The following is a 13,989-nucleotide window of genomic DNA, read 5'->3' on the forward strand; positions in this document are numbered from 1 at the left end:
AGTGGAGTACTGAGAAGTAACATTGGAAGAGTGTGGGGAGGCCAAATTAAAAAGGGATGTTCGGGCTTTCCTGGTGGCCCAGTGGTTAAGAATCTGCCTGCCAATGCAGGGGACATGGGTTCAAGCCGTGGTCTGGGAATATCCCACATGCCGCAGAGCAACTAAGCCTGTGTGCCTCAACTACTGAGCCTGCGCTCTAGAGCCCGCAAGCCGCAACTACTGAGCCCACGTGCCACAACTACTGAAGCCTGCAAGCCTAGAGCCCATGCTCTAAAACAAGAGAAGCCACCGCAATGAGAGGCCTGTGCACCACAACGAAAAGTAGCCTCCGCTTGCCGCAATTAAAAAGAAAGCCCGCGCGCAGCAACGAAGACCCAACACAGCCATAAATAAATAAATAAATAAATAAAAATAAATAAAATAAAATAAAATAAAATAAAATAAAAGGGTATGTTCAAGATCCTGGAGTCTCTGTGCTGGCAAACTCCTACCTGTTGTTAGTGTCAGCCCAGGCATGCTTCCTCAAGACTAGGTCCCTCCAACCCAGGGTTAGGTGCCTTTTGTTTCCTTCCCCATGTCACCCATACGTACTGCTATGGAAATGCTTTGCTGCCACTCTGCACTATCACTGCCCACTTACTTGAGTGTCTCCTCTACTGGGCTCTGGGGGCTTCTTAAGGACAGAGGCAATATCTAGAGCATCCTAAGCATCTAGCACATTTCTTGGAACACTTCATAAATATTTCTTAACAAAATAAATAGGTATTTTATATATATTACCTAACTTAACATTCATAACAAGTTCCCAAATTATAACCGTTATTTTATTTTAATGAACCAGTTAAAAAAAAAAAAAAAAAAAAAAGAGACAGAGAGAGAGAGAGGAAGGATTACTGAGCTGCAGAATTTCCTTTGTTCTGACATAATCATCCTCCCGGGTCTGGATATAAGAACAGGACCTTGACGGCAGACACCACCACACGGTCCTGGGTAATGGGCATATTATGACCAGGTAAGTAATGCTTTTTTGCTATGTAAGCGTCGTTCATAGGATAGGGGATCTACAGGAGTTAGTAACAGGAAAGATGTTTCTAAGACCTGCTAAGTATGTCAAATTTGTAAACTTACTTCAAGGGCTCGTTATAACCTGGATGGAAACCATGTGGCATGGTTGTGGATTTCTGAAAACCAAGACTGCTGACAGCACTTGACCAGGAGTCTGGTCTGCGCCTATGGCAGAGAGAGACCAGTCACTGTCCATCCGAATGGGTTTCTCCCTCCTCCTTTAATAATAGAATTGTAGCCAGAGGCCTGACTTCCCAGCTAGACTCCATGTCCAAGCATCTCTTGAAATTACATGTGACCATCTGACTAAATTCTTACAAACGGAACATGAACAAAGTGATGTGTGCCAGTCTGGGTCTGGGGCTTAGACAGCAGATATAATAATCCACATGCTGTCCTCTACTTCCCACTGACTGAAACCTGATGGGGTGGTGACCCAGCTTCAACTGCCCACTTGATAACCATGCCTAAGCAATGTGGAGCGATGACCTGACGGAACCTGGGTTCCTGACTGGCCACAAGCAGCAGACCTGCTGGGCTGAACTGGATTGCTTCCTTAGAAAAGAAATTAACGTCTGTAACTCTTTAAGCCCCTGAATTTTCAGGACGCTTTCTTACAGCAGTTGAGCTTTCCCTTAACTAATAAATTCTCTAAGGAAAAACTTGAACTAGGAGGAGATGGTGGCCTCATTTCCCCTTCACATTTCTGAGCTTCAAGTTTCCTTATCTGTAAAATGAGAAGGGTAACTGAAATCCTTTCTGGCTCCAAAATTCTATGATTCATCATTATTCTCCCTCCCGTGAGACCTATCCGATCCCATCCTAATAAGCACTCTGCTTCCTCAAGTTTGCTTTCACTGGGCCTTGTCAAAGTCTGCTCCATGGCTTTCATTTACACTGATAACAGCTTGTTATCTCAACTTGGAGCTCGTGTCATTTACTGAGGATCAAAGCCTTAAATTGAGCTCATATTTGAAAGTTCAGGTACCATCTGGAATTGATGAGATTTTGGAAAGGCAAGGACTCCATGAAATTATTCTATTGAAGTGGAACTTTCAAGTTAAGCTCTGCGTGTATTAAAACATAAACATGCTGTAAATTTGTAGCAACTGTCTTCTAACAGACTAAAATCCATCCTGAGTACTACAAACTGCACCCCATTTATTTATTTTTATCAGCAAAGGAATCATCCTCAAAGATGTTTGGTCACATAACGATTTCTCTCACTTCTGGCTACCCCAATATTTACCTTCACCAGACCTGCAATAATCATCAACTTTCTACCAGTTTAAAAATCTCTTCCCCATATTTCCACAATTACTCCCATACCACTGAGTCATTTTCTCTCCCTTTCTGCCTGGTCCCTAGCTCATAAATAACTTCCTATTAGGAAGAGAACTGCTAATATGACTTTCACATCTGTATCTCTTAGAGCCCAGTATCTGCTCTTATAGGCTCAGGCCTCCAGTTCTTACCAGCATAGAAAATACTCACTACAATATTTCCTACCACTACTACCAAGCCATGAGCTGTCACCACAGAGCTCTCACTACCTCTTGGATATCAACTTGTATAAGGACCTTATCAACCAAAACTGCATTTCTGGCTTCTACAAGCTGTGTGAGTCCCTGAGCTACACAAACGTTCTGCAATTTCACTAGCTGCACACAAACCTCCCACTGGCTTATCGATTTTTTCAATTTCCAAGAGTCCAATAACTAGCTCCAGGCACATTTGAAGCCCTTTTTGAGTTCTTCCCAATCAACATACAGCTCCCCAACATACAAATATCACACACATTTGAACTGCTCTGAAGTTTTCTAAGCCTGCTAAATCCATATATGTCCCTAAAAGCTAAAAGCAAAATTCTAAAAGATACAAATATCAATCGTTCCAACTATAATAGTTCTTGATTAACTACTTAGTCTAAAAATATTATGTAAATTTAAGTCAAGTCAAAGTCAAAAAGTTTACTGGAAACCTCAAGTACAAAGGATTACTTCCCTCCAGCAGTGGGGGGCGTCTTTAAATGTCCTTGCTATGCAAGGACATTTGCCCTACATTTTCTTTCAGAATTTTATTTTTACCCATTTTCAAATTATCCTTTCCTTTATACAAGTTGCATGTGTTTTGACATGATTTTCCTTAAAGTTACTCAGCATAGGCATCAACATGTGAGTTAAAGCAGCAACTCAATTAAAAGCCCTGAACACATTACAAACCTTCTGAACACAATGTCAAGGAATTCATTCAAGAAACATTTCACAAGGAAAAAGTAGGTGTATATTTAGATGGCATAAATGATATGTATGGCACATGTTTTTTAAAGAAATTTTAATTTATTTATTTCTGGCTGCATTGGGTCTTTGTTGCTGCTTGAGGGCTTTCTCTAGCTGCAGTGAGCAGGGGCTACTCTTTGTTGTGGTGTGCGGGCTTCTCACTGTGGTGGCTTCTCTTGTTGCAGAGCACGGGCTCTGCGCTCACAGGCTCAGTAGTTCTGGCATGAGGACTCAGTAGTTGTGGCTCGTGGGCTCTAGAGTGCAGGCTCAGTAGTTGTGGCGCACGGGCTTAGTTGCTCCGCAGCATGTGGGATCTTCTTGGACCAGGGCTCCAACCTGTGTCCCCTGCATTGGCAGGCGGATTCTTAACCACTGCACCACCAGGGAAGTCCCAACACATCTATGTTTTAATGGTTACTAAATATCAAAGCACTAATTTCTAAACTAAATTCATTGCTATATTTTAAAATGAAAATTACATATACAAGGTAAAAAAATTTTAACATCAAAAAATATACAGGGACTTCCCTGGTGGTCCAGTGGTAAAGAATCCACCTTCCAATGCAGGCAACTCACGTTCAATCCCTGGTCAGGGAACTAAGATCCCACATGCCGTGGGGCAACTAAGCCCGTGTGACACAACTACTGAGCTTGCACCTCAATGAAAGAGTCCATGTGCCACCGACTGCAGAGCCCATGCAGCCTGGAGACTGCGCACCACAACTGCAGACAGGAAACCCACAGGCCACAACTAGAGAGAGAAAACCCGCACGCCGCAACTAGAGAGAAGCCTGCACACTGCAAGGAAAGATCCCACACGCCTCAAAGAAGGTCCCGTGTATCGCAACTAAGACCCGACACAGCCAAAAAATAAGAAAAAAAAATACAAAGAAAAATAGGAATTCCTTCCACCCCAGATCCATATTACCTCCCATTTTTTCCTGTAGCATTTCAGAAAAATGTTATGTACATACATACAATATGTATTTAGGTATATATGATTTTTAGATAAATGGAAGTATACTATATGTATTGTCCATGCTTTGCTTTTTTCACGTAATTATATGCTTTTGAGACTACTCTGTTAGCACACGTAAACCTAGCTTACACGTTTTTTAAAGAGCTTGAATAATTTTGAGTCAGTCATTTTGACCTCAAGATCAAAGATCAAGATGATCTTTTCATCTCTGCACATAAGTTTTTGTACAAATGTGCACAAATAAGTAAAACTGCTGAGGCAAAGGATGTGTATTTAAAAATTTGAAAGATATCCAAAATTTCTTTCAAAAGAGACTGCTGTATATTTAATTTAAAAAACAAATCATGTTGTTTGTAAAGACTAAAAACAGTCCATTAAAAAAATATACAGATAAAAATAAATAAAAGAACTCAACAGAGTATCCTTAGGACATGAACCAATCTGGATACGTACAAAGTACTTTCTTGGCAGAGTTCTACAGACCCCCCCCCTTGAAAATACATATTTCAGATTTTATAGATCAATGCTATGTTTTACAGATCAACGTAAACATGGCATTCAAAACAACATCATGCAAATTTTATCAATAATCCAAACCTAATGCCATTATGTACAGAGCAAAACTCGATTTTACGGCTCTATCTTTAAACATTTTAGTAAATCATTATTTTTTGGCTTTTCAATGGGTAATTAGAAAACACCTGGATGTTAAATGAACATGACAAATCCGAAGTCGTCTTCTTATAATTTCTATTAAATTCAATCATAGCAAAAGTGAACTTTCTTCATGAGGTATTTTTCAAAACAAAAAACAAAGCTGGGATAGTCCCTTGCCAATCAGGATTCTGAGATAACATGTTTTTCTTCTTATATGCCAAATATTTAAAAGCCCCTGTTCAGTTCAGGTTCCTTAATCAACAAGTGCAGGATGTGACTCTAATTACTGCTCTCTCTACTGCAGACGTGATGTAGGTCTGTGGAACAGGGCAGAGGATGGACTGACTTACGCACCCTCCTTTAATACGTAACACAGGAAACCAGGCCCTCAACCCTGGGATAACTTAGGAGAAGGCCAGACCGTGACACAGATATTTTCCAGATAGCTAGAAGAATGAAACAAAGGAAAAGGCTAGTAACAGAAGCACAGCAGCTGGTTGGAAACTTTTGAAAATGTAAAACGAAGCTCAAGATTGCAACGTGTGTACTGAATAAGGTAATCCATGAAAAGGGAGCAAGGTTTTTGCTCCCTTTGCCTTCAACTATGACATGCTGTGATAATAATATTCTATGGGCAAAGCCATTTAAATTGTTTTCCCCTTAACCCTGTTTTCTGTGTTAGGCAATGATCCTGCCTTTTGTGATTTTGCTAATTGCTGTACTTTTCAAGGAGGTAACTCTGACTTTGGTGACGGATTACTGTATTATGAGAGATCAAATGTGAAGAGATAATCATTTACATTCATTACAAGGGTAAACAAAAACGGTTACTCTGAACATTACTGAGCTGTACAAATATAAAAGTTGAAAATGTCCTGCCTGGTGGGATGATTCTGTAAACAGACAGCTATGGAGTGAAAAGCAAAGCACAATGGTAATACAGCCACAATTTACTTATGGAGAAGACAGGTGAGAAACTGTGAAAATCTGTAAATGATTAGCAGCCTTGAGCACTGCAAGCTGCTCTGGGAAGCCTATATAAATGTTCCACTTAAGTGCTATTTTTATACATTCTGCAATACATTACTATAAAATGTAATATCTTGTTAGTAGTTCTGTTTTAATTGCAGGCTTATATATCATTGGTACTGTTCAGTACCAATACTAGTGAAAGTTGCAAAAAGTTTAAAAATGGTTAGCTGGTGCCCAGATTTCATCCAACACCATGAGAAAAGGTAAATAAGAATTCACATTGGGCTTTCCTGGTGGCGCAGTGGTTGAGAATCTGCCTGCTAACGCAGGAGACACGGATTCGAGCCCTGGGCTCGGAGGATCCCACAGGCCACGGAGCAACTGGGCCTGTGAGCTGCAACTACTGAGCACGCGCGTCTGGAGCCTGTGCTTCGCAACAAGAGAGGCCGCGATAGTGAGAGGCCCGCGCACTGCGATGAAGAGTGGCCCCCGCTTGCCACAACTGGAGAAAGCCCTCGCACGGAAATGAAGACCCAACACAGCAAAAATAAATAAATAAAACTCCTACCCCCAACATCTTAAAAAAAAAAAAAAAAGAATTCACATCATTCTACTGTGGAAAAAGAAATACAAAGCTATGTCCCAAACTAGAAAATAAGATTAAGTCAGGGAAATATCAGGCTTCTGGACTAAATTTTTATATAATACAGAGCTTAAGGATTATCTGCATACATTTAATGCAACCTCTTAATTTAATAAGGGTACTAGGACTTGGATATTAAATGACTTTCCCAAGATTAATAGGTAAACTAGTGGAATTCTGTTTTCCTTATCTGTAGCCCAAGGATCTTTCACAAGAGCAATATAATATCTTGCTCACTTCCAGAGTTTCCTTTACTCATGGAAGAAGCTACACTACCCTAGGCCCTCGCACACTCTAGGACACTCTGGGAAGACTTCCTAATAGTAAGAAGTGGCAACGTGGGGAATTAGATTAAGTACCAGATGGGGAGTAAAAGCCTGGCTTCATCGATAACTAGCAGTGACTTTGGGAAAGTTACTTAATTGGATCCCAATTTTCTCATTTTATAAGGAGAAGGTCAAAAGAGATGAACTCTAACCTTTGGTTCTGACATTTTATAAATGTGATCACTTTGTCCAAATTAACACAAATAACCATATTTTTGTGAAGCAACAAGTCTTTGTCAGGACAACTTTGGAGTTTACCTTCGGCTTTATGCAAATACTTTCTGCTGTAGCTCGAGTACCATCTAGTGGACATTTGGCTGACTTGACAGCCAAGAGTAACAAAAATCTGAATTTACAAAAGTGCTAAAAAGAACTATTTATCTATTTTTAAAAAACCAAAGGACTGGAAGGGCATCCAAAGGTCATACTGATCATTCTCCCTGACTTCAGGGTGGATCAAAAATAACTATCATTGACACATGAGAATCTATCTTCTTATTACTGAAGTGATTTGAGTGCCATTATTCGTATGCTGGAAGAACAATGACTTCAAGAAGTTGATATCACTTATGGAGTGTGAGAAAATATTTGCAAATCATATACCACACAGTTTAATACCTAAACTATATAAATAACTTACAATAGCAACAAAACAGCAACAAAAACCTGAGTCAAAGGAATTGAAAAGACATTTCTCCATAGATGATGTACAAATGGCCAATAAGCACATAAAAAGATACTCAACATCACTAATCACTAGGAAAATCAAAATTACAGTGAGATATTATTTCATATCTATTAGGATTGCTACTATAAAAAACAAAACAAAACCCCAAATAGTAAGTGCTGGGCAAGGATGTAGTGAAATTCGAACCTTTATACATTGCTGGCGGGAACATGAAGTGGTACAGCCACTATGAAAGACAGTTATGGCAGTTTCTCAAAAAATTACAAATTACCATATAGTCCAGCAATTCCACTTCTGGGTAAAAGAATTGAAAGCAGTAACGTGAAAGAACTGAAAGCAGGAACTTGAACAAATATTTATATACCCATTTCACAGTAGCATTATTCAAATAGCCAAAAGGTAGAAACAACCCAAATGTCCACTGATGGATGAATGGATAAACAAAATGTGGTGTACACATACAATGGAATATTATTCACCCTCAAAAAGGAACGGAACTGTGACATATACTATCAATACATGGATGAACCTTGAAGAAATTATGCCAAGCAAAATAAGTCAGTCAAAAAAGGACAAATAATGTATGATTCCACTAATGAAATACCTAGAGTAGTCAAATTCCTAGAGACAGAAAGTAGAATGAATGGTGATGGTCAGGGGCTGGAGGAAAGGGGTAGTAAGGAGTTAAGGCTTAATGGGTTCAGTTTCAGTTTGTAAAGATGAAAAAATTCTGGAAATGGATGGTGGTGATGGCTGCACAACAATGTGAATGTTCTCAATACCACTGAACTGTACACCTAAAAAAAGAGTAAAATTTATGTATTTTTCACTATAGTAAAAAAAAAAAATTGGTATCAGTGTGAAGCAAAAAAGTCTGTTTTTAAAGAAGAACTCTTGTTGCCTTAAAACTTTTATTTTTAAACTCTCCTAGTTCTTTTCCAGTGGTTTAGAGTTCAGATATAATACATCATTAACTCAAAATGCATATGGAGAGAGTGAATTGTTCTTGATAACTGTTTGAAACACTTTCAAAAGGGGAAGGTGTACTTTCAGGAATCCGGGAGAAAGAAAACAAACAGCATCATCCCTTGTGACTGTTGACTAATAAACAATGCACATTTGATGAGACTTCTGGGTATCCCTGACTTTCTCTGAGTTTGATCCAGAAGGGAGAGGTGCTAACCGTGCAAATGCTCACCCTCACTCCGTTTCAGGCTGGGCTCAGCACCAGGAGGACATCCGACCATGGCGCTCTGATGCCGGAGTTATGCAGTTTTGCTGCCACTGTCTGAAGCCCAAGAGCAGTGTAAGCTAGGGACAGCTGGAGCTGCCTCTGTTGGAGGGGACCAGCATTCTATAAAGAATGACTGCCTCTGAGTGAGTACCCTTTGCTCTTGCTTTCAATGAGGTAGCTGCATGGGGTCTCTCTGGGTGGGTGGGTGGGGGGCTACAAAGAATGGCTGTCCTTAGAAAAAATTAATTAACTTTAGGTTCTGATAAGCCCTTTCCAGCGCCTTTCCCTTCCGAAATACTCTGTGCTCCTGTACTTAATCTTTCTCTACAAAATCTACCTTTGGGAAGAGATACTGGGCAAATGACATAACGCTAATATATAAGTGTCAGGGGAAGCTTGATGTGTATTGGCATTTAAAAATGAGGTCTGACAAAAGCCAAACGTAGGAACCTTCCTTATCTTTGGGATTCCTGATGTCAGTGAGCTGGAAAGGGGACGAACTGGGGGAAGGTATGGTGGTCCTCTGGTTTCCTCTAAAGCCGGGTTTTCCAACCTCGGCACTGTTGACACTTGGGGCAGGATAATTCTTCATTCTGGGGGGTGGTCCTGTGCATTGCAGGATGTTTAGCAGAACCCTGACCTTTCCCACCAGATGCCAGTGGCACCCCTCCAATTGTGAGACCCAAAGATGTCTCCAGACATTGGCAAACATTCCCTGGCGGGGGCAAAGCAGCCTCCCCCGAACCCTGTTGTAAAGCCACTGTAAACATACCATGTAGGTGGTCAGCTGCTCTGCCAATATGCATCACTAGCCATTCTTGCCAAGGAGCTTATAATCTCACTAAGGAATTCAGATCTACACTGAAACTATTAGAAAACACGCCAACATATAAGATTAAGTGCTCAAAAGTTAAACAATGACAGTAACTCTTGTCAGATTTCCACAAAAGCCTTCCAGCACAATTTGATACAATGGAATGAGAATATTAATGTCTAAGGAGAAGTCTCTCTTTTTAAGATGAGAAAACTGCTTAAAGGAAAAGGAATCATATAGATCTCAAATTGGTCTATTTTCATAGGATATCATGTGCCAAACCTTCCACCTTCTTTATTCCCCTTCAGCCCACCCTGAATATTTAATCAAGACTGTTAGGGCTTCCCTGGTGGCGCAGTGGTTGAGAATCCGCCTGCCCATGCAGGAGACACGGGTTCGTGCCCTGGTCCGGGAAGATCCCACATGCCGCGGAGCAACTAATCCCGTGAGCCATGGCCGCTGAGCCTGTGCGTCCGGAGCCTGTGCTCCGCAACGGGAGAGGCCACAACAGTGAGAGGCCCGCATACCGCAAAAAAAAAAAAAAAAAAAAAAAAAGACTGTTAAATCTTGAAGTCATGGTCCCCTCTGCCCCCATTTGCTCCTTCTGGAAGGGAGTAAGTCCTAAAATAGCCTCTAAATGTAGGAAATTCATTGAGTTTTAATGTTTTGAGGTTGTAGCTTCTGAACACAAGGACCTGTATTACCCTGGAAGGCAGGGAGCAAAGCTGGCCTTTGTCCCTTGAACCCCACTGGAGCAGTGCCCTATATTAAACAGCTCAACTAGAACAAATCTGTCACAGAGCACAGAAAGGGAAGAGGAGAAAATGCAAACTCCCCTCAACCGTCACACAGCTCTGTATCCCGGGCAGGCAGAAGGTCCAATAAGAACGCATGAGTTTCTTACCTACGGAGAATGTTGTACTCTCTCAAAAGAAAAATACAGATTGTAGTAATTCCAACAAGAATTACCTTTTCTCAAAGAAACAGGCTCTTTGTGGGGACTGTGTACTTGAATAACGAAATAGCAACGAGTACTAGTTTCTCCTCGTGATGATGCACGCTGGTTAATGGGACTGAATAATGAGCAAAATGATCGGCACAACTTGAGAAATTTCAGGTTAGTTTAAGAATTTAGCATATGATCTGGAATATTAGGAATTCTATGTTAATTTTGGTGTTTAAAGTGATATATATCATTCAACAAGATTAGGTTTCAAATTTATCTTTAGCGTTTTTTTTTTTTGTGCTACGCGGGCCTCTCACTGTTGTGGCCTCTCCTGTTGTGCTCCGCACGCGCAGGCTCAGCGGCCATGGCTCACGGGCCCAGCCGCTCCACGGCATGTGGGATCTTCCCGGACCGGGGCACGAACCCGCGTCCCCTGCATCGGCAGGCGGATTCTCAACCACTGCCCCACCAGGGAAGCCCTATCTTTAGCGTTTTAAAAGGTACTCTCGAGATGAGAGGAGAAAGGCGAAGATGACGTCTATTGATGAAACTTCATTCACTGTCTAAAGAACAGAATGATTTTTATCCAATTAGATGTTGGTTCATTTATAATGTGCTCGCTGCCTGGAGGATTTGTGGAACGGCAGGTAAATACGTCACTTCACATGCCAAGACCCCAAAACACAAAATCTCAAATGAAACCAGAGACCAGAGTCTGCTGAACTCAAAAAAACAGGGAACTCATTATTAGTGTCAACAACAGGCCTTTGTCAGAAAAGGCCCCCTCCCCCTGGTTCTTTTTTCATGACTGTCTTCCCCTTTGAAAGAGCTCACTTCTGTGTGAGCTAGCGTCTGAAATTCCAACCTGTGAGTCATTTTTCGATGGATGGCTGAAACTGCCCTGAACTCCAGCTCCAACACCTTAGGAGCTTTTCCTTTTGGTCTGACAAGTTCCAGAGCAAGACCTCCGTTCTCAGTGGGAAAGCAACTTAAGGCATGAAACCTCTGGTCATTTTAGTGAATCTGAATTAAAACAAAACAAGACAAAAGATTATATATGTTTTTTTTTTTTTTTTTTGCGATATGCGGGCCTCTCACTGTTGTGGCCTCTCCCGTTGCGGAGCACAGGCTCCGGACGTGCAGGCTCAGCGGCCATGGCTCACGGGCCCAGCCGCTCCACGGCATGTGGGATCTTCCCGGACCGGGGCACGAACCCGCGTCCCCTGCATCGGCAGGCGGATTCTCAACCACTGCGCCACCAGGGAAGCCCGATTATATATGTTTTATATCTGTGCCAAAGGGACTCTTACTGGGCATTGGGTAATTTGGACATTTAATCACAAAGCAGAGGTAAAACTGTTTTAAGATTTTTGTTTTTCAGGTGACAAAAAATAAAACATGCTTCATCCTTTTCCTCTGTAGTTTTTAATCAGTGGGGGTTTTCTTGTGGGGGTGTGTTTGGGGTGGGGTGGGTCTGGCCATTAACTCAGTTCCACGGACAACTCTAAGATGAGCCGAGAGGTGCACTGGCACGTGAACACTATATGTCAGCAGCTCAGTTTAATGAATACACAACCTGTAACTTTTAAATCTGATGCTGTCTCTTTCTCTTCAGTAAGTTGACAGCCTATTTAAAGGATGCAGGACCAGAGAGGGGATGGGGAGAAATGGGGCATACATTAAATGTAAGTTTGGGCTGCTACAGACAATGATTAGTTTCAGCCTGACCTCGCTGGGCATGTCAGCCTGGCACCATTGGGGAAGTGAGGCAGGAAATCAGCTGCTAATTATAGTACGTATTAACATGCTGCAAATTAATCAGGAAGAGTACATTTTGTGTCATTAAAAAAAAAAAGAATTAAAACTAAGAGGCAAAAAAAAAAAAAAAAAAAAAAGAAAAACTAAGAGGCATCAGGTGAAACTAAGTTTAATAGAGAATTAAAGATATATTCCTCTTGTCAGTATCACATGCCCCGTGAGCACAGGTGAGAGCAAAGAATGTCTACAGCTCTCCAGGTGGAGGCAAAACTGACTAGAGTTCCTGATCCCTCCGTTCAGTGTTTAGAGGACAGGACTGGCTACATAATTTGCAGGGCCCAGTGCAAAACAAAAATGCATGGCCCTTGTTCAAAAATTAAGACGGTGGGGCTTCCCTGGTGGTGCAGTGGTTGAGAATCCGCCTGCCAATGCAGGGGACACGGGTTCGTGCCCCGGTCCGGGAAGATCCCACATGCCGTGGAGCGGCTGGGCCCGTGAGCCGTGGCCGCTGAGCCTGCGCGTCCGGAGCCTGTGCTCCGCAACGGGAGAGGCCACGACAGTGAGAGGCCCGCGTACCACAAAAAAAAAAAAAAAAAAAAAAATTAAGACGGTGACATCAGAGCATTAAACCAAGAGTGGGACCCCGTGTGACTGCATGTGGGTGAACAACCTGGGAAGCGGGCCCTGGTAGCGGAAGAGACTTTGTATGTTAAAACATACAAACTGAGTGGAATTTATGGTTGCAGCTGTTTCTGACTATTACTTTTACTAAACTGAGTCACAGGAAAAAATGTGCCCCTAGACTGTCCAACCAAAAGCAAAACAGAAACCCAACTCTGTTAACTGCTAGGCTGGGAAGCAACTATTTCCCACCTGCTGCTGGTACCACTCCAAACTCAGTATTCTTCCCAACGCCTAGGTCAGAATGGAGAGTAAGATCCCAGTTACAAGCAGACTACCTTCCCATTGATGACAGCCATTTGTCAGTGAAGAGCATCGTGCACTGTAGACCTGGAATCTTTCTAAATTGCAATCTACATTTTAAATTGCACTTGGTCCAAACACACACAAATACTGATACAGTGGAAACTAAAGTTTCATGACACCATAATTCTCCTCATTGTGATATTCTTTGACAGTTTCTATTCAGTTTGATTAAAATCTCTCCTATTTTATTTTTGAATGATACTGCTCATGACTCACCATACGGAATTCACAACCCAATAATGGTTCCAACTCCATGTACTAAAACCACAATTTGAAAACACTGATATAGTGGCTATTGTTTTTACTCTGCCAGGTGTGTTCTCCTCCACACACCCCAGGCTTCTGGCAATCCAATTTGCCTCTGACTACTAGGTCAATGTTAACTTACACTGAGACAGTCAACATAATACATCAGCCATTCCCTGAGATTTTCAATTTTGAGCTGGAGTGGAAACTCCCACTTTCTCTTGGGTTGCTAAGCTGGAAAGATGTGATTCGGGGCTGTTTGAGGAGAAAAAAAGAGACAGATTCCCAACCAAATCCCTGGTTCAAGGAGCCTCTAAGGCAGCTTCCCAGTTGCATGAGCCACTATGTGTTTGAGCTAGTGTGCAAGAATTTTTCTTTTTTTTTCAACTCCAAAC

The 13,989-nt window shown here is 41.7% G+C and overlaps 1 protein-coding gene across 1 annotated transcript in view; it reads right to left on the reverse strand.

Moving 5' to 3' along the window:
• LOC131760996 (guanine nucleotide-binding protein G(q) subunit alpha) overlaps window positions 1-13,989 on the reverse strand; it is a 291,093-nt gene that overhangs the window by 33,881 nt on the left and 243,223 nt on the right. The window lies entirely within an intron of this gene.

The sequence above is a fragment of the Kogia breviceps genome, chromosome 8 (assembly GCF_026419965.1).
Source record: "Kogia breviceps isolate mKogBre1 chromosome 8, mKogBre1 haplotype 1, whole genome shotgun sequence".
NCBI classification, from domain to species: domain Eukaryota; kingdom Metazoa; phylum Chordata; class Mammalia; order Artiodactyla; family Physeteridae; genus Kogia; species Kogia breviceps.